General features: G+C 44.2%; 1 pseudogene; it reads right to left on the reverse strand.

Annotated features, from left to right (window-relative positions):
• On the reverse strand, positions 1-23,618 carry LOC147626964 (polyadenylate-binding protein 8 pseudogene; annotated as a pseudogene).
• Positions 23,619-24,883: the final 1,265 nt, after the last annotated feature.

The raw sequence follows: 24,883 nt of genomic DNA on the forward strand, positions 1-24,883 counted from the left end.
TCATGACCACTGCACTGCTGATGGGTCCAAACGCTCCAAAGACTTCTCGAAGATCTTCCTCTGAGGCTGCATCCATGAAGTTTTTTACATATACATTGTTGAACTTTGATGCAGCACTTGCCAAATCTCGCTCTTTTTTTCATGAATAGACCCACAAAAAACCTGCCTTTCATGTATGATCATGCCATTTGCTCTGTTAATAGCATTTTGAGCTGACTCTTCTTGTTCAAATTGGACAAATCCAAACCCTTTGGATTCGCCAGCAGCATTGGTGGTAACCCGACATGAAAGGACAGGACCATATACAGAAAATGTATCATATAATGTCCTGTTATCTACTAACGGATCTAGATTCTTGATAAATATGTTGGCAGTTCCACTCCTTCAAACAGTAGGGTCATGATTCGAATACATTATCCTCATTGCCTTCCCATTTACAGGCGTGAAATTCAGGAAATGTATGGCATCAGCGGCGTCGTTTGCAGAATTGTAGTTAGCGTACGCGTAGCCCAACGATCTCTTGGTCGATAGGTCACGGCAAACTCGAACAGAAACCACCTGCCCTACTTGGTTGAAAATCTCGTAAAGCTACGTTTCTGCGATGCTGGGGTCAAGATCCCCCACGTAGAGGGAGGTCGTGACGTACAGGCTGGGTGGCCCCACCCACGGAGGCAGGCATGACGATAGCCGAAGCTTGCTGCTGAGCCTGCAGCACCATCTGCGCCATCGCTCCCTGCAACACACACACACTCGCTTGCTGGTCACATTCTTGCCACCCAACGCCTATGCCTAGCGCACACGCTCCCTTGCACTCGAGTGCACACATAGACTCCCCACTGTTGCCGAGTGCGCACACACACACACACACTGATACGCTCACCCATTCTCGCCCACTTCTTCTCTCTCTCTCTGTTCGATTATGCAGCGCTGGCAGCAGCGGCAACAAGCTCTTACACACACACATATTAATCAACAAACAACAAAAACGACTTACCTCCTCCTCCTCCTCCTCGTGTTCTCCACGCCAGCCAGAGAAAGAACCGTTTTCTCTCTCTCTCTTCTTTTCTTCTCAAGAAGTTGGTGGATACCAACGGGTGCTAAAACTACCCACCCCTTCATTTTTTTGATTTGGAATTTTTTTCATTTATAACCACATTAAGGTCTCCAAACTTGCATTCCCACCTAACCATATTAACCCTCGTTCTCTCCCCTCGATCTCTCTCTTCTCTCTACCCACTTACATACAACCTCCTCTGTCTACAAAATAATATTAATCGTCACCATTCCCATGCAATGTGCTTCCACCAACGGACAACATCGACAATCATGATGCATGCAAATACCATGACATTCCACACACATATGCTTTCAAATACCATAAAAATGCACCTAAAATAACCACAATTGACCCTATTTAAACCCTAAAAATTGCTAAAAATGACTTCGATCCAGGGGTCATCATTCCCCCCACACTGAAATGTGAGCGTCCTCGCGAACACAGTAGCAACTTCAGTTCACAGCTTCCCCCACACTTAACTTCTTCACCATCACTGCCTAGCATCACATCTCCACTTCATCACTCTCCAACAATCACCAACCATACACTAGAATTATACCGTACCAAACAAACAAACAAAAACAAAAAACAAACCTTCAACACCTTCACATCAACACACATAAATGAGTGAATGAAAATCCAAACCAAAAAGGTTTATTAAGCAAACATCAAATCCCAAAAAACAGTAAAAATTAGCAACTACCATAACATCCTCACTATGCCTATAATATTTCCACTTTAACAAATAGGAAACAACCCATCCATAACTACAAAACTCTAGGAAAACTACCTTCCACTCACTTCCATATTTCATAAAGACAATAGTAGCACAACTAACCATGGAAGTCATTGCCTGATTGAAATTCCCTTATATCAGAACCATGCCTTTCTCGTTTCATTTTTTTTGCTTGATTTTTTTTTCTTTTTTTTTTCCACCAAATGTACACCACAATGGCAACCACCCCATATGAAACTAGGCTGCGATTCTCAGACCTTGCCACCCGGCTAGGTTGACTCCAAGAACCTACCAAGCTCACATGACGATGGCTATCCCAAAACAGCCCAAGGCATCAGTTTAGAGTACTGACAACCCTGCCAACATGACTCTCCTCACCTACCAAGAACCATTAAGGCGATAGACCACATATACCACATACATACATTTGAATTTTTATTTTCTTCCCTCCTTTTCTTCTTCTTTTTTTTTCTTTTTTTTCATCATTTTTCAAAGGCAATGATTTGAAAACCCTCCCCAGGCTCATCATGAAAATCGAGACTATTATGGTCATTATAACCCAGGAATAAGGGAGAAAAGTTCCTTCCACTAGAGTTCTTAAGCACTTCCAAGCTGTTACCTACCATTAAAGAGAAAAAAATATAGTCAATGCAGTACATGCCTAGTTAAGATGAATGTGGTAATGACCAATTTCTACTACAGAGCTCAGCAAGAAACTCATAGAATTAGTATCCTTGACTAATAAACCCCAAATCTTTCCAAAAGAAAGAATCATATAAGTCAAGTACCAAGCAATTGCAACTGGATTAACACAACTCACAATCCCCATTATTACACACACCATGCAAGTGATACCAAAAAAAAAAAAACCAAATATATTGGAGAAAATACACCTGTGGAACACTGCATATCCTCTGAGTAGCAAAAATTGCATGTCCAGAAACAATCTTCAATACTATGATATCATTGTTCCCAAGTTACTCCCCCATCTCCTTGCACCTAGCAATGCAAAAATACAAAGAAAATACCATATCTGCACATACTAACCATTCAAACAATTAGCTTACAACCTCCAAGAAACATAATGTACCTAAAACTAAAACAAACAAACACACAAAAAAAACCAATCCACATGCAAACCAAAACAAACAACAAAAACACATAACAAATCACACAAACAAAACAATTGTTTCTTTTTAAAGTTTTTTTTTTGAAATAAATAACAAAAAAACAAAACTAATTAACATCATGGGACTCAGAAAAAACGGTGCGAAAACTCACAGGCACATTCACTACCCCAAAAGGCAAAAGTTGAGATGTCACCCCATGGCCCTCTGTCTCGTTCAAAAGTACAGCTCTCGAAACAAAACTACTCTCTCTAGGTAGAAGTATCCGATACAAGCCATGAGGGAGGCCAAAGCCCAAACCCTCATCCTTATCCTCCTCATCATGATAGTCTACCACAACATCTTCAGGATGAAAAGAATCATCCGAAGAATCATCGGACGCATCGGTTAAGGTGTCCACACCTGAACAAAAAATCTATGGCGCAATAACGGTCAAAGATTGGGCCATGCGACCAAAGTCGCTCTCAGCAATTGGAAGAGATTCCCTGGCAACCAACCACCGAAACAACCACTCCAACTCATCAACCCAAACAGGGTCTACAACTAATGCTATAATACCATCCCAACCAAACCAAACCACATAAGGATGAAGAAAATAAAACAAAGCATTGATGAGAGAAAACTCCATACCACCTGTATGAAAGAAAATCAAATCGATCGCACCAACACCTGATAAACCCACCAATCCCATCAGAACAACACAAAATAATAAAGAGCAAAACTCATGTGAAAAATATACAATGAACCAACTTGACCCACGTAATTACCAACTTAAATAAAATAATGTTTCACCCTAAGACCATTAACACGAAAAGGAGCTATTACAGCATCAGGGTCTTGGACAATCAAAGAACCATTATTAAAGGCCTCTAACACCTTGAAAGGGCCTAACCACCTCATTTGTAATTTGCCAGGAAACTTATAATATCGATTGTCATAGACTAAAACCTGATCATTCTTTTGAAACTCCCTCACCTTATTGTGACGATCGTGCCAAGCCTTTCGTCTATGTTGCATCGCCTCAACATTTTGCAGAGCCGTTAAACGTATCTCATCCAACCTCACCAAGGCCAGTAATCGAGCCTCTAAAGATTCCTTCTCACCTAGTCGAGATTCCAAGGCAATGCGTAATGTGGGTATTTCCTTCTCTATTGGGAAAATTGCTTCTGTACCATACACTAGAGTGAAAGGTGTATTTTGAGTCGTAACCTTAAATGTAGTACGGTATGCCCACAAAGCCTCAAACAATCGCTCATCCCAATCGCGTTGATTTTCTGATACTGTCTTGGTTAAAATCGTTCCCAGTATTCGATTGGTCACCTCCACTTGACCATTAACTCGAGGATAATACGGAGTGGATTTTCGATGCTTGATTTTGTAAAGTTCCGTGAATTCCGTAATAGTCTCATTTAAAAAATGAGAACCACGATCACCCACCAACTCCAACGGACAACCAAGACGAGTAATGATATTTTCATACAAAAATTTGGCGACATCCAATGCCCTATCCGTTTTCAAAGGTTTAGCTTCAACCCACTTGGTCACATAATCCGTGCACACAAGAATGTATCGATTGGATCGATAACGAGTGGGTGGATCAATCGGACCCACAAAATCAATTCCCCATTTCTCAAAAGGTTTTAAAGCCAAGATTGGATTTAAAGGGGTCGCAAATTGTGGTGTGGGTCGACCAACCCGTTGACACTTATCACAACGTTTACAATGCTCGAAAGAGTCTTTATAAACAGTTGGCCACCAATACCCTGCTAGCAATACTTTGCAAGCGGTTAATTCCCCCGCAAAATGACCTCCACATGGCTCATCATGAAGTGCACGTAAGATAGAAGGTATCTCATTCTCTCCCACACAACGACGATACACCCCCTCCCTAGGAAAATAACGATACAAATAACCACCAAAGAGGGTGTAGTGGCGAGATTGCAATAAAATTTTCTTTTTTTCATGCTTGCTGGCGCCTCCTAGATAATGAGCAGTACTCAAGAAATTTGCAATATCCGCAAACCAAGGAAGTGTACAATCGGTCAAAAATAATGCCGCATCAGGCAATTCATCATCCACTCCCTCCTCAATATCCTCAGTCAAAAGTCGAGAAAGATGATCTGCCAATACATGAGATTTTCCAGGACGAGTAACCACCTCAAAATCAAACTCTTGAAAAAGTAACATCCATCGAATTACTCGCCCCGCAAGATCTGTCTTGTTCAAAAGGTATCTTAGTGCTTGATGATCCACATAAATTGTAAAAACTTGCCCAATAAATAACGTCGATATTTATTCACGGCAAATACTATGGATAAACATTCCTTCTCCATTGTAGTGTAATTTCTCTCTGTCCCTGTCAAATTGCGACTCGCATAATAAATCGGATGGTCTACCTTCTTATCGTCTGCTTGACAAAGGACTGCTCCTACAGCTATGTGTGAAGCGTTTGCATGAATATGAAAAGGTTTAGACCAATCTGGGGGTATCAAGACTGGTGCTTTTATCAATCGATCTTTGATCGTATCAAAAGCCTCCTGACAATCTTGTGATCATAGGGTACATCCTTCCGAAGAAGAGTAGTTAAAGGGTTTACCATCGAAGCAAAATTCAATATGAATCGGCGATAATAATTAGCATGTCCCAAAAACCCTCGTAATTGCTCCATGGTTGTAGGAGCAGGCAGATCACGTATCTTATTAATTTTACTATCATCCACAGTAATGCCCTCAGATGAAATCACGTGACCTAACAAGATTCCTTTCTTAATGCCAAAAACACATTTCTCCGGATTCAAGGAAATACCGGTTTGCTGACAACGATCAAAGACCTTAGCCAACTTCTCAGGCATATCCTCCTTATCCCCTTGAACTCAAAAATCGTCCAAAAAGATTTCCATCCACTTTTGTAAAAACTCTTGAAATGAAGCCATCATCACCCACCGTTGGAACGTAGATGGAGCATTACATAATCCAAATGGCATCACTCGATAAGCATAAGTTCCCCATTCTGTTGTAAAAGTGGTTTTTGGTTGATCATCTGGGTGGATTTGTATTTGATTATAACCGCTAAAACCATCTAAGAAGGAATACAATTTATGCCCTGCTACTCGGTCTAGAACTTGATCAGTGAAAGGCAATGGAAAGTGATCCTTCTTAGTCTTATCATTTAGCTTTCGATAATCCACACAAATTCTAATCTTACGATTTTTCTTTGGAACAATTACAATTGGGGAAACCCACTCATTGTATGCCACAGGATAAATGAAACCCGCATCTAACAGCTTTGTTATTTCTGCTTTCACAAGCTCTGCATAGACAGGGTTTGTGCGCCTTTGACGTTGGCATACCGGCCTAGCGTTTGGCTCTAAATCAATGTAATGCTGGCATATCTCAGGTTTCACTCCCTGCAAGTCTTTATAGGACCAAGCAAAGACATGTTTGTATGTTTGTAGAACCTCTCTCAATCTAGTTAAGGTTCGTTCTTGCAATTGACTCCCTAATGTAAAGCATTTTCCCTCTTCAACTTCCCAGCACTGAGTAATTTCTAATGCAACAGAAACAAAGGCTGATCGTCGACGAGATCTAGCTTGTATAGGTGGATGGTCTCTCACTTTGAAATAAACATTTTCTAAAAACTTTTGCTTGGTGTTACACTCCTCCTCCTCTTCGTGCGAAGAATGAGCACTTACAAGACTTTCATGGGTATAAGGTATCACCATTAAAGGGTCTATTTCCTCTTCATCATTGATAGGCTCCTCAATTTGGACCATAAAAGCATCCCTCACTACCTCAATCATCTTGGAATCAGTCCAATCATTGAACTCTCCTCCATCACCTCCTATTGTTTCATTGTATTGTGCTTTCAAGAACTCTCTGAAAAATGACTTATTTTTCCTTCTACTCATCTTTTGCAACGACGAGCCATCCTCACTCTTGCTATCTTTTTGCTTATATCTCTCACATTCTCTGAGCAACTTTCGAGTATAGCTCACATTATATTTGAGTTCTTGTCGACAATGACCAATCTCACGATCTTTTTCTCGAAGTAAGGCTTCCCAAGAAGTTTCTTCTTCCTGACGGCACTCTTCAAGTTGCAAGGTCAAATCTTCCAAATGTCTAATTTTTATCTCAGCTCGTCCCTTATCTTCCTCTAGCAGCTTCACCTTCCTTAATAATGTGTCCATCGACTCACTAGAAAAAACTCGTTCTAGCTCTAACTGCTCTTGCAATTTCTCAATAAAGGCATACAGCTCTTGGTGCCCTGCTTTATCCCCATCGTCTGCTCTCCTCTGCTTGATTGTATCCATGTAAAAGCAATCCACTACACACTCCTCTGGTGATGACAACCAATCGGTAATCTCATTGTCAGAGTCATTCTCCGAAGAAAAATGCACTCAATATTCTCCCATACCAGCATCCAAAGCAAAGTTAGAGCACTCTCTCTTTTGCATTATAGGCTCATCCGTATCAACCATTTGCATTTGATACCCATTTTGAAGAAAACGAGCATACTTATCTTTATTTAATGCAAAGCGTTCTTGGACTACTTCCTCACCAACAGATGTATCGCTTCCATATCCCGTCATTTCTTCGGTTGTAGAAGGTGGTTTAATGAACTCCCTCAAGAATTCTTTAGACACAACCCTCAATTGAACTCTATCCGTGCGTGGACCTACGATTATTATCCCTTTATGCCACTTTTGAACACATCGAGCTTGTACTAACCAAGGTCGTCCTACCAAGATTGGAAACGCTGCACCATAGGAATGCGGTCGCACTACTAGATAGGTAACGCAAAACTCCAATCGAGCTATTATAGTCTTTACTCCTTGAAGCAGACCTAAGGGTTTCACTCGACGTTGATCTGCTACTCGCAACATGATATTTGTGGGCTCTAAACCCTTTAGGCCCAACTCTTCCATTGTGTATTCAGTCATGAGATTCACCGCAGCTCCTCCATCTAGTTGTACCCCCATGACCTGATGATGTCCAATTTCTACCGTAATAGTCGGAGCCTCAGAATCCATAAACATATCAATTACTTGCACTCCTGTTTCCAAAGGTTCTTTAGGAGTCACTTCTTTTCTCACCCGCGAACGTCGATGTGCAAGTCGTTGATACATCTGCTTTCGACATATTGGAGAGATCTCCGCTAATGTAGGTAGACTAATAGACACCTCACACCGTTCCAATATATCCCATAGATCAAATTGAGGTTTTGGATCAACTTTAGCACCTATCCCGACCTTCTTAGCACGTGGTACTTTTAATCTATCAGGGAAAGGTGTTACACCAAGTTGGAAGTGAGGGCCTTTTTCTACGCGTGCTATGGGATCAGACGATTGCTCACCTGTCATCACTGGCTCTTGACTCTCTGCAACTTCCTCTAAAGATGCCTCCTTAAGCATGCTTACTTTTCCTCCTTCTAATTGGGTTGATTTTGGCAAGCTTTCTGCAGTCCTTTGCACTTTCCCCTGGGATCTAGTAACAACTCCCACCATTGGATGATTATGAGCAAATGTCACCTTTCTAGATTTTCTGTCTGCCGATTCTTTCCTAGCACCTACTATAGGGACTACTTCCACTAAATTTGCTGAAGTACCTGGACCCTCATCTACAATTTGCTTCCCTTTGTCCCCTAATAATTTTGCATTACTTTTAGGACAATCTTTCTCCTCGTGGCCCTCCTCACTGCATTGCTTGCATAAAGGAACATAATCTTGGTGTGCCCTTGCATTCGGGCAATATGCAGCAATGTGGCCTACTTGGTGGCAGTTCCACAACAAATCACTGCTCCTTGGGTAATTGTATTAGGACTTCCATATCCTTGATAACCCCGGCCAAAATATGGCCGATATGGTGACCCTGGCCTTTGTCCCCTCATTCCACCTTGCCCTCGCCCTCGTGGAAATGGAGGTCAGGCTTGTGCGGGTAATCCTTGCTGCAATTGTTGCTTATAGGGCTCTGGGATTCCTCTTTGCATGAAAGGTCGAGGTGGAGGTCCAATTTCATAAGTAATATTATTCTTATCCATGCAATTAAAATTAGTGTTCATCCCCTGCACTTGCCTTCTCTCATGTGCTTGCTTAATGAAGCAATTTTCCTCTGTATGATTGTTTTTCAAACAATAAGTACAAAACAAGATTCGTGGTTGATCAGGTACGACTCGAGATACAGTAGGACACTCTGTAGCCAAGTGGCCATAGCCATGACATTTCCCACACCATATATTCGATCGGGGTGGAGTTTGCACACTGGCTTGCAGAGTAGGCAGCTGTGGCTCTATAGCCATAACGTCCCTTACTGGAGCTCGCACAGCACTTAAGATCTTCTCTTTAAATTTTCCCAACACACTTGTCACAATGTCCCCCACCCTTGCCTCGCTCACTAAAGGTGGTGGTGGTGTTCCGGTCTGAAGCATGTATGCCGGTGCAGTCATATATGGGTTTGGAGGCATGTATGATGCTGGATTTGTATTAACAACCACTTGTGGTTGTGAGGGACCGGCAATTGTTGAGACCTCCTGGGGTCTCATAGAGCTAACCATAGGTGATGTCCCCATAGGGCCATACAGTAATTCCCTCCGTCGTTGCTGTCCCAGCTGTACCTCTTCCCAGTTTCTAGCTTCTTGTTTGGCCACGTTCAAATCAACAGGCCGACGAAGCCCAACATACTTCTGAGCCTCTGGATCCCTTAGACCATCAATCAAACGACGCTTTTGTGTGTCATCATTAGGGGCTGCTACTCCCATCTTCTTCACAATGGTCTCCATGCGTTGTATGTAATGGTCAATGCTCTCGTTCACTCCTTGCAACAAGTAGTCTAATTGCTGGGCTAATCTATCTTGAAAACCTTGCCTTCTAAATTTGGCCAAAAAAGATGTTGATATATTTTGGTACGTGGCCTTGGAGGCTGCATCCAAGTTGCCATACCAACTTGCTGCTTCGTCTTTAAAAGTTGCCGAAAAGATGTGCAGCTTTTGATCTTGATCAATTATCTCATTAGCAACACATGTCACCTCAAACTTTTGCAAATGCGCATCAAGATCCTCGTCCCAAAGTCCCGCAAATTGCGCAAAGTCGGCTAACCGGATTGTTGCTCTTTGTGCTGGAACAGCCATTTGGAAAAATGGTAATACCTCAAAAGTTGGATCGTCCAAATTTAAAGCTCTAGGTCTTACCCTAGGTAATCGCGGATAGCCTCTAAGTCCTCTAGGCACACTACCGCTAGTGCCTGCAATAGTCTCTCTTTCTTCTCTTGTTGGGCTATCAACTTGTACAGGTCGATTGCTGACTCCTAAATCCCTTATTGTTTGGTCATCACACGAAAGATCTTCCCCGCTTAGACTAGAAGGAACGCTAACCTGAAATTGACCGCTATCCAAGGATCTTCCTTGTGTCACATTCGGTTCTTGCTCTCTCAACAATAGGTTCACTAACTCTAATTGCGCAGCGGGGTGGTTGCAAGATGAGGGTACTCACTTTCGTTCACTCTCTCTAAAATTGGGACATCCATGCATCTCGGGCGGAGTACCTCGATCGTGATAGTGCCGCGAATCAAAAGACGACACGTGCCTCCCGAGCCTAAACCGTCATATCTCGATCGAGATGCCAACTAATGCCACGCTAGCAGCTCCGGGTTTCCAGGCGTCATCCATGTCACCAATACATGTCACCGCCACCACAATATCTCGATCGAGATACCTATGCCACTCGGATCCACATCAGGGCCACGCTGTATCCCCGTAGGCATATTTGACTAGCACATCTCCATCGTCCACGTATCTCGAACGAGAAATTTACATCCAATCGCGACCATTCATTGTTCGAGGTAATCGGATACAATCTCCACCGTCCCCATATCTCGATCGAGATACTGAGTTCAAATCTCAGCCGTCCAAATATCTCGATCGAGATACAGAGATTCAATCTGCACCATCCGAATATCTCGATCGAGATACGTAGATGCAATCTCCACCGTCCAATTATCTCGATCGAGATACGGAAAAGCAATCTAAACCGTCCATTCACGTACGCTGGAAGATGCGATCTCGGCCGTTTAAATATCTCGATCGAGGTATATAATGAATCTTGACCGTCGAGATACCTTGTCGTGGTAATGCCTTTAAATCGTGGCCGTGCATTTACCTCGAACGAGATAGTAATATCAAATCGCAGCCGTCGATCCTTCCCCAACCCTAGAATTAGGTGTGTATCTTGGCCGTATGTTGCACTAACCCTAATATCCAGAGCGTTAATCTTGCAAACCCTAAATTGCATGATGTTTCCGAACCTCGATCGAGGTTATAAAATCGGAAAACTTTTTTTTTTGCCTCATTTTCACAAGTCGTTTTCACTCTCTTGCGCTCTTGATTTGGATTAGTATTAGTGAGCCCATTAGCTTTGTTTTTAGCTTAATTAGTGCTACTTAGCACTAAGCATTAGACGTTTCACATTAGACCATTCACATTGGACCCTTCACATTTGGCCTAGGTTTTAGCATGGAGGGCCACGAGGAGGGCCACGAGGAGGGCCGCTCATCTATTGCGGACCTCATCGTGGAGATAGACCGTGAGTTAGCGGCTATCCGTAGGAGTGCTGGAGACACTCCGTCTACATTACATATCGTGGCAGACTTGGAGGCGATGCTTGCGTCCCTTCGTAGCCTTCACGATATTGTTTATGTAGATGAGTGGATAGCCCACCATCGCGCTGCTCCTGTGTCACATGGCCTGACATATCGTCAGGTCTGTGATCTTGCTCCTATTAGGGATGGGGCTTTCCTAGATCTTTTCCTAGATAGTCGTGGGATGAGGCCCGGGGCGGGCAAGCCCCTCACTATTTCGCGGTGTTCGCATCCTCGTATGGCGGCACATATCTATAGTCGATATGTTGCCGCATATGGGAGGATGCCGAACAACCGCCAGATTTCCATATACTTCGCAAAGCAGTTATATGCGGAGTTTGTCTTAGGGGAGGAGGTCGATTACACCAGCCATCGTCCGGGTGGTGGTGCTGGCCGAGGCCGTCTCCAGGACCAGGGTAGGCGGCCTCCACCGGCCCTTCGTGCGGCACCAGCTCACGATCCTTCCTTTGTGCCATTGTCGACAGTAGAGGCTCTTGGCACGCAGGTCGGCATTGACGTACGGAGCACCACGGAGAGCATCCAGCACGTGGTGCGCCTATTCTCACGATCTATACCGACGACAGATGTGGAGGTATTTACATATATATTACGTCTTAAGTTTTTTTGGTCATTTATCTTCATGTTTATATGTACTTTTCTATATTTTTACATGAGCAGCATGGTTGATTGTGTCACGCAGGTTCCCACACCTGCCACTCAGAGGCTCACTCAGGAGTTGGTAGAGGCGAGAGCGGAGATAGACCGCCTCCGAGCTGCATTACAGATGGCAGAGGCAGCTACTACAGAGGCACAGCATCTGAGAGAGTCCGACATCCAGCAGGTAGGTTTCTCTTGCACGTTTAAGTTACAAATTTCTTTAAGTAATACCTAATGAGAGACTAATCAAATATTTTAATGCTTTACTTTTTTGCGTAGGCTCGGACCGAGGTAGAGAGCTCCAGAGCTGAGGCACAGCATCATCAGATTATGGAGCAGATTGCCCAGCACAGGGCAGAGCAGCTGATGCTGCATGTTCGAGAGTATCGTAGATCATCGGACGTGACAGTGCCTTATCTACCGTTATATCCACGGCCTGTCACAGAGGTTTTTCGACGACCTCTCCCGCAGGATGCACCACCCTTCCTGCGTGATGCGTGCTGCTGTTTATGTATCGAGGACATTGATAGTACAGGAGGATATGCCCTAGGATGTGGACATATTTTCCACTTGTCTTGCATCACCCAGGAGCTCGTCCGGTTCTCAGCATGCCCATCCTGCCGTGCACGCGTCGACTTAGCGACGTACAGGGTATTGGGCATCGATGATCTTCACCCAAGCCTTGTACGAGTAGATGCCAGGACTGGCAGGCCAGTCGACTTTACATCAGCTATGGACTTGGGACTCGACGCCTTCGACGATAGAGCCCAGGAGCCTGAGGTGCCTCCTGAGATAGAGTGGAGCTCACATGAGTTCGACGCTTACCAGAGAGTCCTGCATGAGAGCCAGGTGACAGCATTTGAGCGCGTGGGTGGTGCTGGCCCTAGTGGCACAGCGGGTGATGGTGCTAGCAGCAGTGCTGCTTCTCATGAGCAGCGTGTCCTTACAGCAGAGGAGCTTACACGATCAGAGTGGCAGACACGCACCATTGCAGATTATCGATTTTGGGTTTATAGACAGAGGCGTCTTGCATTAGCACGACGTAGAGAGAGAGAGAGGGCCATAGCAGCTTTTGGGACTCGTGAGCTCCCGAGTACACCGGCACCAGCTCACGATCCTTCCTTTGAGGCAGACCTCCCCGCAGACATTCGACGACCCCCGCAGCCGGCACAGCCTCCTCGACGTGCACAGCAGCCTCGACGCGCACGTCGACCGGCAGTTAGAGATGACGATTTTGATTGGGTTGCTGTTGATAGTGACTAAACTCAGACTAGCTGGGTTAGCTCACTTACATTGTACTTAGATTTTTGGGCAGTGACTAACCTCAGACTAGCTGGGGTAGCTCATTTTCATTCTGATGTACCTATTTGATGTTTATATCATTATGAGTTTTCCCATTATTGAGTATCATTACATTTTAGTTGATGTTCTTGATTTTATTATATTTCTTAACACTTTGGCTATCATATTGTTTGTTGAAAATCTCCATTATTGAGTATCATTACATTTTAGTTGATGTTCTTGATTTCATTATATTTCTTAAGACTTTGGCTATCATGTTTGTTGAAAATCTCCATGCCATCGTACCCAAACATGCTCTGATGGGGACCAAACTTTGCAAGCATGGGGAGGGGACCCACCCCCACATGCTTGCAAAGTTTGGTCACAATCAGAACATGTTTGGATTGGCAATTGGCGCCCAGTGCGGGTTTTTGAAGTCTCTTGGTGCTTAAGAGGCCATGGAAAATCCGGGCCTTCCCCATACCATCGTACCCAAACATGCTCCGATGGGGACCAAACTTTGCAAGCATGTGGGGGTGGGTCCCCCCCACACGCTTGCAAAGTTTGGTCACAATCAGAGCATGTTTGGATTGGCAATCGGCGCCTAGTGCGGGTTTTTCAAGTCTCTTGGTGCTTAAGAGGCCATGGAAAATCCGGGCCTTCCCCATACCATCGTACCCAAACATGCTCCGATGGGGACCAAACTTTGCAAGCATGTGGGGGTGGGTCCCCCCCACATGCTTGCAAAGTTTGGTCCCCATCGGAGCATGTTTGGATTGGCAATTGGCGCCCAGTGCGGGTTTTTCAAGTCTCTTGGTGCTTAAGAGGCCATGGAAAATCCGGGCCTTCCCCATACCATCGTACCCAAACATGCTCCGATGGGGACCAAACTTTGCAAGCATGTGGGCGTGGGTCCCCCCCACATGCTTGAAAAGTTTGGTCACAATCAGAGCATGTTTGGATTGGCAATCGGCGCCTAGTGCGGGTTTTTCAAGTCTCTTGGTGCTTAAGAGGCCATGGAAAATCCGGGCCTTCCCCATACCATCGTACCCAAACATGCTCCGATGGGGACCAAACTTGGCAAGCATGTGCGGGTGGGTCCCCCCCACACGCTTGCAAAGTTTGGTCCCCATCGGAGCATGTTTGGATTGGCAATCGGCGCCCAGTGCGGGTTTTTCAAGTCTCTTGGTGCTTAAGAGGCCATGGAAAATCCGGGCCTTCCCCATACCATCGTACCCAAACATGCTCCGATGGGGACCAAACTTTGCAAGCATGTGGGGGTGGGTCCCCCCCACACGCTTGCAAAGTTTGGTCACAATCAGAGTATGTTTGGATTGGCAATCCGCGCCTAGTGCGGGTTTTTCAAGTCTCTTGGTGCTTAAGAGGCCATGGAAAATCCGGGCCTTCCCCATACCATCGTACCCAAACATGCTCCGATGGGGACCAAACTTTGCAAGCATGTGGGGGTGGGTCCCCCCCACACGCTTGCAAAGTTTGGTCCCCATCGGAGCATGTTTGGATTGGCAATTGGCGCCCAGTGCGGGTTTTTGAAGTCTCTTGGTGCTTAAGAGGCCATGGAAAATCCGGGCCTTCCCCATACCATCGTACCCAAACATGCTCCGATGGGGACCAAACTTTGCAAGCATGTGGGCGTGGGTCCCCCCCACATGCTTGCAAAGTTTGGTCACAATCAGAGCATGTTTGGATTGGCAATCAGCGCCTAGTGCGGGTTTTTCAAGTCTCTTGGTGCTTAAGAGGCCATGGAAAATCCGGGCCTTCCCCATACCATCGTACCCAAACATGCTCCGATGGGGACCAAACTTTGCAAGCATGTGGGGGTGGGTCCCCCCCACACGCTTGCAAAGTTTGGTCCCCATCAGAGCATGTTTGGATTGGCAATTGGCGCCCAGTGCGGGTTTTTCAAGTCTCTTGGTGCTTAAGAGGCCATGGAAAATCCGGGCCTTCCCCATGCCATCGTACCCAAACATGCTCCGATGGGGACCAAACTTTGCAAGCATGTGGGGGTGGGTCCCCCCCACACACTTGCAAAGTTTGGTCCCCATCAGAGCATGTTTGGATTGGCAATCGGCGCCCAGTGCGGGTTTTTCAAGTCTCTTGGTGCTTAAGAGGCCATGGAAAATCCGGGCCTTCCCCATGCCATCGTACCCAAACATGCTCCGATGGGGACCAAACTTTGCAAGCATGTGGGGGTGGGTCCCCCCCACATGCTTGCAAAGTTTGGTCACAATCGGAGCATGTTTGGATTGGCAATCGGCGCCCAGTGCGGGTTTTTCAAGTCTCTTGGTGCTTAAGAGGCCATGGAAAATCCGGGCCTTCCCCATACCATCGTACCCAAACATGCTCCGATGGGGACCAAACTTGGCAAGCATGTGGGGGTGACCCAAACATGCTCCGATGGGGACCAAACTTGGCAAGCATGTGGGGGTGGGTCACCCCCACATGCTTGCCAAGTTTGGTCCCCATCGGAGCATGTTTGGGTACGATGGTATGGGGAAGGCCCGGATTTTCCATGGCCTCTTAAGCACCAAGAGACTTGAAAAACCCGCACTGGGCGCCGATTGCCAATCCAAACATGCTCTGATGGGGACCAAACTTTGCAAGCGTGTGGGGGGGACCCACCCCCACATGCTTGCAAAGTTTGGTCCCCATCGGAGCATGTTTGGGTACGATGGCATGGGGAAGGCCCGGATTTTCCATGGCCTCTTAAGCACCAAGAGACTTGAAAAACCCGCACTGGGCGCCAATTGCCAATCCAAACATGCTCTGATTGTGACCAAACTTTGCAAGCGTGTGGGGGTGGGTCCCCTCCCCATGCTTGCAAAGTTTGGTCCCCATCGGAGCATGTTTGGGTACGATGGCATGGAGATTTTCAACAAACAATATGATAGCCAAAGTGTTAAAAAATATAATAAAATCAAGAACATCAACTAAAATGTAATGATACTCAATAATGAGAAAACTCATAATGATATAAACATCAAATAAGTACATCAGAATGAAAATGAGCTACCCCAGCTAGTCTGAGGTTAGTCACTACCCAAAAATCTAAGTACAATGTAAGTGAGCTAACCCAGCTAGTCTGAGTTTAGTCACTATCAAGATAGAGATCTAGTCAGCAGCACCCTCTCTAGCTCTCAACTGCTCTAGAATGCTCTCATGGTCATCCACTCGAAGCCGAAAACGAGGGTGAGAACTGTGTTTTCGGCTCTGTACTCGAACAAGAGTGAGTCTGGTAGCAACCACTAGATGAGAGAACTGAAATGCCTCTAACTCCCACTTCCACTGCTGGAACTCAAGACTCCCCCGATGAAGTCGAATCTGCTGGTAGAACCGGCCTGCCACAATCATGCTATGGGCGTCATAAGAAAACCCATGATCATCCACTGTATCCTGGTCAAGCATGCACTTTGGCCTAGTGCAACTCATCAGATAGTAGTCTACTCCCTCGCTATTTCCCTCACTGGCAATAACAGCAAATACATCACCCTCCTGTAGCAAATCTGTCAGGTCATCATAACTGACCATGAACGCAGGACCTGTGTGCTCATCAGACACCACTGGATGTGAAGGATGCTCGGGGGAGAGGAATGTCTGTATCCATGCATCTGCCCATCCTCTCGAGGCACAATGTGACCAATCGTCATCCATACATGCTCCACAGAAGCATGCAAACCGTCGTGTGTAAATCGTGGGGACCGCCATGCACGTGCTCCTGATGGAATGTAAGCCCAAGGTGCCAGGTACTGTGTCACAATCATGGGAGGCTCTGCGGTCAATCGTGCCACCATCCACATGCCAAAAAAATCTCCTGACAATCCGAGCATCACGTCTGGGGTACGATGATGCTGCACTCCCACACAAATGTTGGGAGCACCACTCGACTACGTGGCCCGCATCTCTGAACCGCTGAGCATCCTGTCGCAGCTGATGACGCCTCAAGGCACGTTTCACACACGCACCTGCACCATCATGCTCACCCTTCCCGTGACCAGTCTCAAAGAATGACTAAATCACTGGGATACTAGACTGCACATGCCACCTATAAATCCATAAAAGATAGTCTTAGTTATTGTTTTCTTTAAGATGTTCTAGTGAATTTAGTTTAATTTGTAAATGTAAGAAAGCCATAAGTACAACCTGTAGAGCCAATAGAATTGACGTGATGACTTGAACTGTGCGCCACAACCATCCGACCAAACCCATCGCTGGACATGTCTGATCCCACAATCTCCTAAAAAATCGTCATGGAGACGAAAACAGTGTTGCACAAAATGTGCATCATGTGAACGATCATCACTGATATAGAAATGATACTCTCGAATAATGACACGGGTCTCGGGGGTACTCGCTATCCCATCTACATGAGCCTCTGCATGTCGATAGCTAATGTGGACCAAAATAGCAACCTGGTGAGGGAAGCAATACATACGTTTAGGACACAAAAAATCAATTAAGTAATGAAGCTCAAACATAAAACAAATATTACAAAATATAACCATTACCTGCTCTGAGAAGTAATACTCAGATTGTATCTCCTGAAAAGGTGTGAAAGTGTAGTTCTCTGCAAAATCAATCACAGAGACGACCACACCAATAGGAAACTCTGCTAGGCATGCTCGGAACTGACGATCCTGCCACTTGGCACAATGACTGTGCCGTATGTAGGGGTAGATCTGCTCCCTAAATGTGGCTGTGAAGTGACAACGTGGTGTATGTTTGTCCACGAGCTGCAACTTCCTGGACTGTCCACCACTCTGGAGCTGGTGTGTCACATACTCATAACGTTGCCATGTCACTATCTCTTGGTCACTTGCATCAAGATCTACCATCTGTAGATGTGCAAGTGAACCACATGATGTGCAATTTCTCTCCACACAAGGCATCCTATGGAACTGGGCATCCTCCGTGCGTGCACACAAAAGAGAGTGGATGAAATCACGTGGACTACGAGGCAACTCTCTATGCCCACTAAGAGAACGGAACACATCATAAAAAAAATTGAACTCAACATGGTAGCGACAACAACATGTGTCACGCTGACGTGAGTACCTCACAAACCAAGGCTTACACCCCTCAAATGACCTTTGCCCAATTTTAAGCTCTGGATACGAAGCCACAAACTGAGAATACAACTCAGTTTGGGACATTTCAAGAAAGCAAGTACCGTGCTCAATGAACACTCCTCTTGTCACTCTCTTACGCAAAGCTTTCTTGAAAACTGGCGATGCACGACAATTCTCCTCCCAAAAACTTTCTATCAAGGTTCTAGTGGTTTCATCTAGTAGGCGATCATGCCTAGCTACACGACCACTACTCGCCCACATAGCACCAACCTCATTGGCATCTAAACTTTGTCGCCTAATAGACCCAACTCTAAGTGCGTGTGGTGCTATGGAAAGGATGCGAGATGTGGCACTAACCTTACCCTTCATTTGGGAGCTACTTATGGCTGCCACAATAGCCCGTCGAGCAGCCAAAGCGTCCGCAGAGTTCCTCTTCTTGTTAACTATATAGGAATGACGAACACTTTGTAGCACCGCCATGCCAGCTCTCCTCTCTCTTCGACCTCCAATGTCGGAAAGCGCCCTGCAGTTGGCCATGTTGGGCAGATCAATCAAAGCATCAAGCACACATGCCTGTGATGAAGACGTGAGGTCTTTGAAATAGGATTGGAAGATTGCATGGGCACGACGATGTGCCCCTGACTTTGATAGTTCTTTCCTATCCACACGAAGGGCGCCCAAAGGAGGGGGGGTGGGTTCTTGTAGAAGAGAGGACTCAAGAAGGGCGGGTTCATGTGGATTATCTAAACTAAGGGGTAGTGGGGGGGAAGAGGGCGAAGGGAGAGGAAGTGGAAGAGGAGGAGCAAGGCTTGGATCATCGCCAACGGAAGGTGTTGCTCGTTGACGTGCTCTCCACTCTCTCTTTCTCTCACGAGCTACCCTTCTCCTCTCCTCCTCTTGAACTTGGTGGATGGGGGGGAGTCTAGTCCTATCACGTTTCCGACTCCTACGACTTTGAGAACCCATTCTCAAGGAAGCTAAGAGAGAAAATATTATAAGGGCTCAATGATGGGATAGTACTACAGATAAGTGTGGGATAGTACTAGAGATGTGTGATTATATAGGAAAAATAGGTTATCCACTTCAAATCTCACTGGATTTCCTATCTAAGATTGATTGGATAACTAAGATAAACATAAAGATATTTAAAGATAAACTATTATCCACTTAAAAATTAATATTATTTATAATATTTATTAACAAGTCTAAATATTTATCATTATCAGATATATAAATATATCTTTAAAGAAATCTTTTATTTTATAATTATATAACTGCTTTTTTTAAATAATGTATTTTTTTCATATTTTATTCAAAGGTTTATTCTACATAAAAAATTTTCAAGAAATATAAAAATAAAAAATTTATTTTTTTTAAAATTAATAATATGATCTTTAATAATATTTTTATTGATCTAATCCCAAAATATAATCCTTTTAAATTAGTGATTTTAAATTCTTTTATTTAATAAGTTACATATATTTTATTATATAAATTTCTATATTCTATTTTTCTAAATTACTAAATTAACTTTTCCAAAAATATGTTTTTGAAAAAAGAGGGGAGGTGGGAAGGAGATGCCACGTGTCACAAGCGTGCATGACACGTGGCATTCTCTTGACATGTGGCACTATTATGGTTGATGTGGCAATTCCTGATGTGGCATGCCATGTCACCATGTGCGAGGTGGCATGCAAAGGTGGCAAGATGATGTGGCATTAATGATGACTAGGATGATGAGGTGGGGAGTCAACTAGGTTGACCATGTTGACATGGAGGGTGGAGGTGGCAAGCTGAGGTGGCAAGCTGCTTATGTGGATCCTCTCGATGCTCACGTGGACATAAAGTGGCATGCATATATAAGGTTTGGGCCTACCCAAGCCTCACACATGGAATGAAACCTAAGCTGTGAAGTTTACCAAGCCTAGATTTCCAAACCTAACTAGGATTGGTTTTAGACTTGAAAAGGGGAGAGTGGACACAATATGGGAATTTTCACTTGGGAGGATTGAAAATGGACCTTCCCATACTCAAATCAAGCCAAATTTTTTTTGATAAATTCATGGCAACAAGAGTATTGATCCCTTGAGTTTTTAGATTGAAAGATTCAATATTTTATTTTCTAGAATTAAATTACTCTTCATTTAATGGGCCTCTGACAGTCATAATAAATTTTCCAAAGTAAATCTACAAAAATCAAACCGTTAGATTTGTAATTTTATCTTATACCCACATTATACTAATCTTTCCTAATCTAATCATCACTAGATCCATACAATTTGAGCATTTTAAATGGTAGATGTGGTGGGAGGATAAAATAGTATATTTTTTAACAATTCTAATATCTTTTAAATAATATAGAAAATAGTAGAACACATCAAAAATTACTCGATAAATCAAGTTAAGCTCTATGTTATTTGTATTTGTGATATGCAAAGTGGAAACATCGTATGAGTAATAATGTAAAAGTTATAGGCAATTTACTCACATTCACTATACCTATCTAAACCTAGGACAGGGCCTGTATACAAACTTGGTTCCCAAAGAAAAGGGGATTTGCAATTATTGGATATTCGATCAGATTATAGTTTTAGGTGCCCAACTTTGCATATGATGTTTCATTAGAAGACCTTGAAGTGAAACTCCTTGGCTAACTATGAGAGATTGGCTATTCTTCTTGAAAAAATGCCTGTTTTTCAGCTAAAGCCAAGGGCGTCCACGACATGAAACTAGATAACCTCATCTTGCAACCACCCAGCGAGACGGATTTCAGCTCGTTCAGTCCTCCTTTCTTCCCTTGCTTGTCTTGGGTCAATTGTTCGACCCTGAGTAGACTCACTCATGCACTTCTTACTTCCTGAGGTTCTTCGTGATTCTCTGGATTATCTAGCTTGATGGACCTTAAGATTGCCTTGATAAACCACTTCCACCAAATTGGTGCATGGAACAAACCAAAGGGCTCTATGGATCTAAGATAATCCTTGTAGTATGTGGCCTTGATCTTACGTATCACATCACTGGGAAACCGTGGGTAATATTCTTGAATGAATATGTCCTCCCACTCTTGTCGTTCTTCTTCGTACGGAACCCAGTTAGCAAAACTCTCCAAAAAATCACATGTGTTTACCAATGCCTCTCTCTCATTTGACTCCTCGCGGCCACTCCTAAGTCCTTCTGATCCTAGGAGTCGTGCCGTTTTTTTTTTGTTTTTGTTGTTTGTTTTTTTTAACTCCTAAACCCTGGTTCTCACACGCAAAATATATGCGCCGAGATATCCCGTAGCTACTAACTAGCTAGTGACTCCCGGCGAACGCACCAAAAATGTTTGGCCTTCCTACTCCCTAGTCCAACGCACTAAATACCCACTAAAACAGTGAATGCGTCCTAAATAACAACCACACACAGCCTAAATCCTAGAAACACACACCGAAAAGACATCTTTTTGTATGAAATAATTTATAATGTTTTAATCACACACACCCACACAAACACACAAATGGAAAAGAGCAAACTACTACGACCCAACAGATCTTCAAGACACAACTTCACCATTCTAAACTGAATAAAGAAATTTAATATCAAAATGGTTTTGTGTAAATTGTTTCCAAGAATTTAATGAAAAAGAACCGATATTTCCAACACTTCCACGTTTCAGTCAATCTGCAACAGCATCACTGCATTCAACATTTGGCTAATCTTCACTTCACTCCACTCTTCACTCTCTCTCTTTCACACTTCAAAACTCTTTCTTTCTTTCTTCTCTCTCTCTACTTATTATTCTCGTGAACTCTCTTCTTTCTCTTCTTTCTTTCTCTTCTTTCTTTCTCTTCCTCCTCCTGAAACACAAACAGAAGAATAATGCACACAATCTAATACATTCTCCCACACTCTCATGCTTTTACTTTTAAGTATGCACCATGTCAAAGTGATCAAATCTCTTTCTCTCTCTTTCCTATTTTGCATGTACACACATAACGCAGTCATATTGCCCTCTCTCTTCTTTCATTACAGACATTTGCAGAGCCACGTTTCTATCTTTTTTTTTTACTCCTACAGGTGACCAGCCACTATCAACCATAGTTCTCTCTCTCTGTCTCTACTTAAGCAGCGCTACCCACAAGCAGAAGGCTTCCTTCCCTTTCCTTTCGGACCTGCTCAAATTTTGTTTTCAACTCTGCCCCCCCTCTCCGATTTCTTTTGAGCTTTACCGACATACCACTCCTTGTCCCATATACACTTGCCGTTCAAGCTTTCCACTACCTTTGCAGCATCGTCAGCTTTATCAAAGTTGACAAAACCAAATCCCTTTTGATTTGCCATCAGCATCCCTCATGACCACTGCACTGCTGATGGGTCCAAACGCTCCAAAGACTTCTCGAAGATCTTCCTCTGAGGCTGCATCCATAAAGTTTTTTACATATACATTGTTGAACTTTGATGCAGCACTTGCCAAATCTCGCTCTTTTTTTCATGAATAGACCCACAAAAAACCTGCCTTTCATGTATGATCATGCCATTTGCTCTGTTAATAGCATTTTCAGCTGACTCTTCTCGTTCAAATTGGACAAATCCAAACCCTTTGGATTCGCTAGCAACATTGGTGGTAACCCGACATGAAAGGACAGGACCATATACAGAAAATGTATCATATAACGTCCTGTTATCTACTAACGGATCTAGATTCTTGATAAATATGTTGGCAGTTCCACTCCTTCGAACAGTAGGGTCACGATTCGAATACATTATCCTCATTGCCTTCCCATTTACAGGCGTGAAATTCAGGAAATGTATGGCATCAGCGGCGTCGTTTGCAGAATTGTAGTTAACGTACGTGTAGCCCAACGATCTCTTGGTCGATAGGTCATGGCAAACTCAAATAGAAACCACCTGCCCTACTTGGTTGAAAATCTCGTAAAGCTGCGTTTCTGCGATGCTGGGGTCAAGGTCCCCCACGTAGAGGGAGGTCGTGACGTACAGGCTGGGTGGCTCCACGGAGGCAGGCATGACGATAGCTAAAGCTTGCTGCTGAGCCTGCACCATCTGCGCCATCGCTCCCTGCAACACACACACACTCGCTTGCTAGTCACATTCTTGCCACCCAACGCCTATGCCTAGCGCACACGCTCCCTTGCACTCGAGTGCACACACAGACTCCGCACTGTTGCCGAGTGCGCACAGACACACACACTCTGATACGCTCACCCATTATCGCCCACTTCTTCTCTCTCTCTCTCTGTTCGATTATGCAGCGCTGGCAGCAGCGGCAACAAGCTCTTACACACACACATATTAATCAACAAACAACAAAAACGACTTACCTCCTCCTCCTCCTCCTCCTCGTGTTCTCCACGCCAGCCAGAGAAAGAACCGTTTTCTCTCTCTCTCTTCTTTTCTTCTCAAGAAGTTGGTGGATACCAACGGGTCCTAAAACTACCCACCCCTTCATTTTTTTGATCTGGAATTTTTTTCATTTATAACCACATTAAGGTCTCCAAACTTGCATTCCCACCTAACCATATTAACCCTCGTTCTCTCCCCTCGATCTCTCTCTTCTCTCTACCCACTTACATACAACCTCCTCTGTCTACAAAATAATATTAATCGTCACCATTCCCATGCAATGTGCTTCCACCAATGGACAACATCGACAATCATGATGCATGCAAATACCATGACATTCCACACACATATGCTTTCAAATACCATGAAAATGCACCTAAAATAACCACAATTGACCCTATTTAAACCCTAAAAATTGCTAAAAATGACTTCAATCCAGGGGTCATCATTGACAACTAGCTTAAAGACAAACAAATGAATGAGGGCGACATGGTCCTCTTATTCAGTACAAAGACACACAAAAATAAGCTCAATCTCAAAGGCTTAGGACCCTTCTTGGTCATTGAGATTACCCCACAAAGTGTTGTGTGCATCGAGACACTTGATGGTGTCAAAATGGCTTGTTATTTCAACGATAGTAAACTAAAACACCACCTCAACGCTACTATGGTCCTCTCACCAATGCCACCTTAAGAGCCATCCATAATTTTTTTAAAAAGGACCATGAGAATATGAAATAAGCCACCTAACAAGAGGCCAAAGCGAGGCACGCCAAGCTTCAGTAGAGACAAATCATGGTCAACATGGCCTAAGTGGTCAACCTGGAAGAAGAGGAATGGGAGGTGAAGCCTACTCGGTTGTGGTTAGGAATGACTACCCTGACGAGCTTCTTGTAGACGGCTAATTACAATTTAATGTCCCATGAAACATGGTGTTCCCTCGGGGAACCTATACTAACAGATACCCCTGTCATA

Source organism: Cibotium barometz, chromosome 21 (genome assembly GCF_041138505.1).
Source record: "Cibotium barometz isolate CiBa-2024 chromosome 21, ASM4113850v1, whole genome shotgun sequence".
In the NCBI taxonomy this organism is placed as follows: Eukaryota; Viridiplantae; Streptophyta; class Polypodiopsida; order Cyatheales; family Cibotiaceae; genus Cibotium; species Cibotium barometz.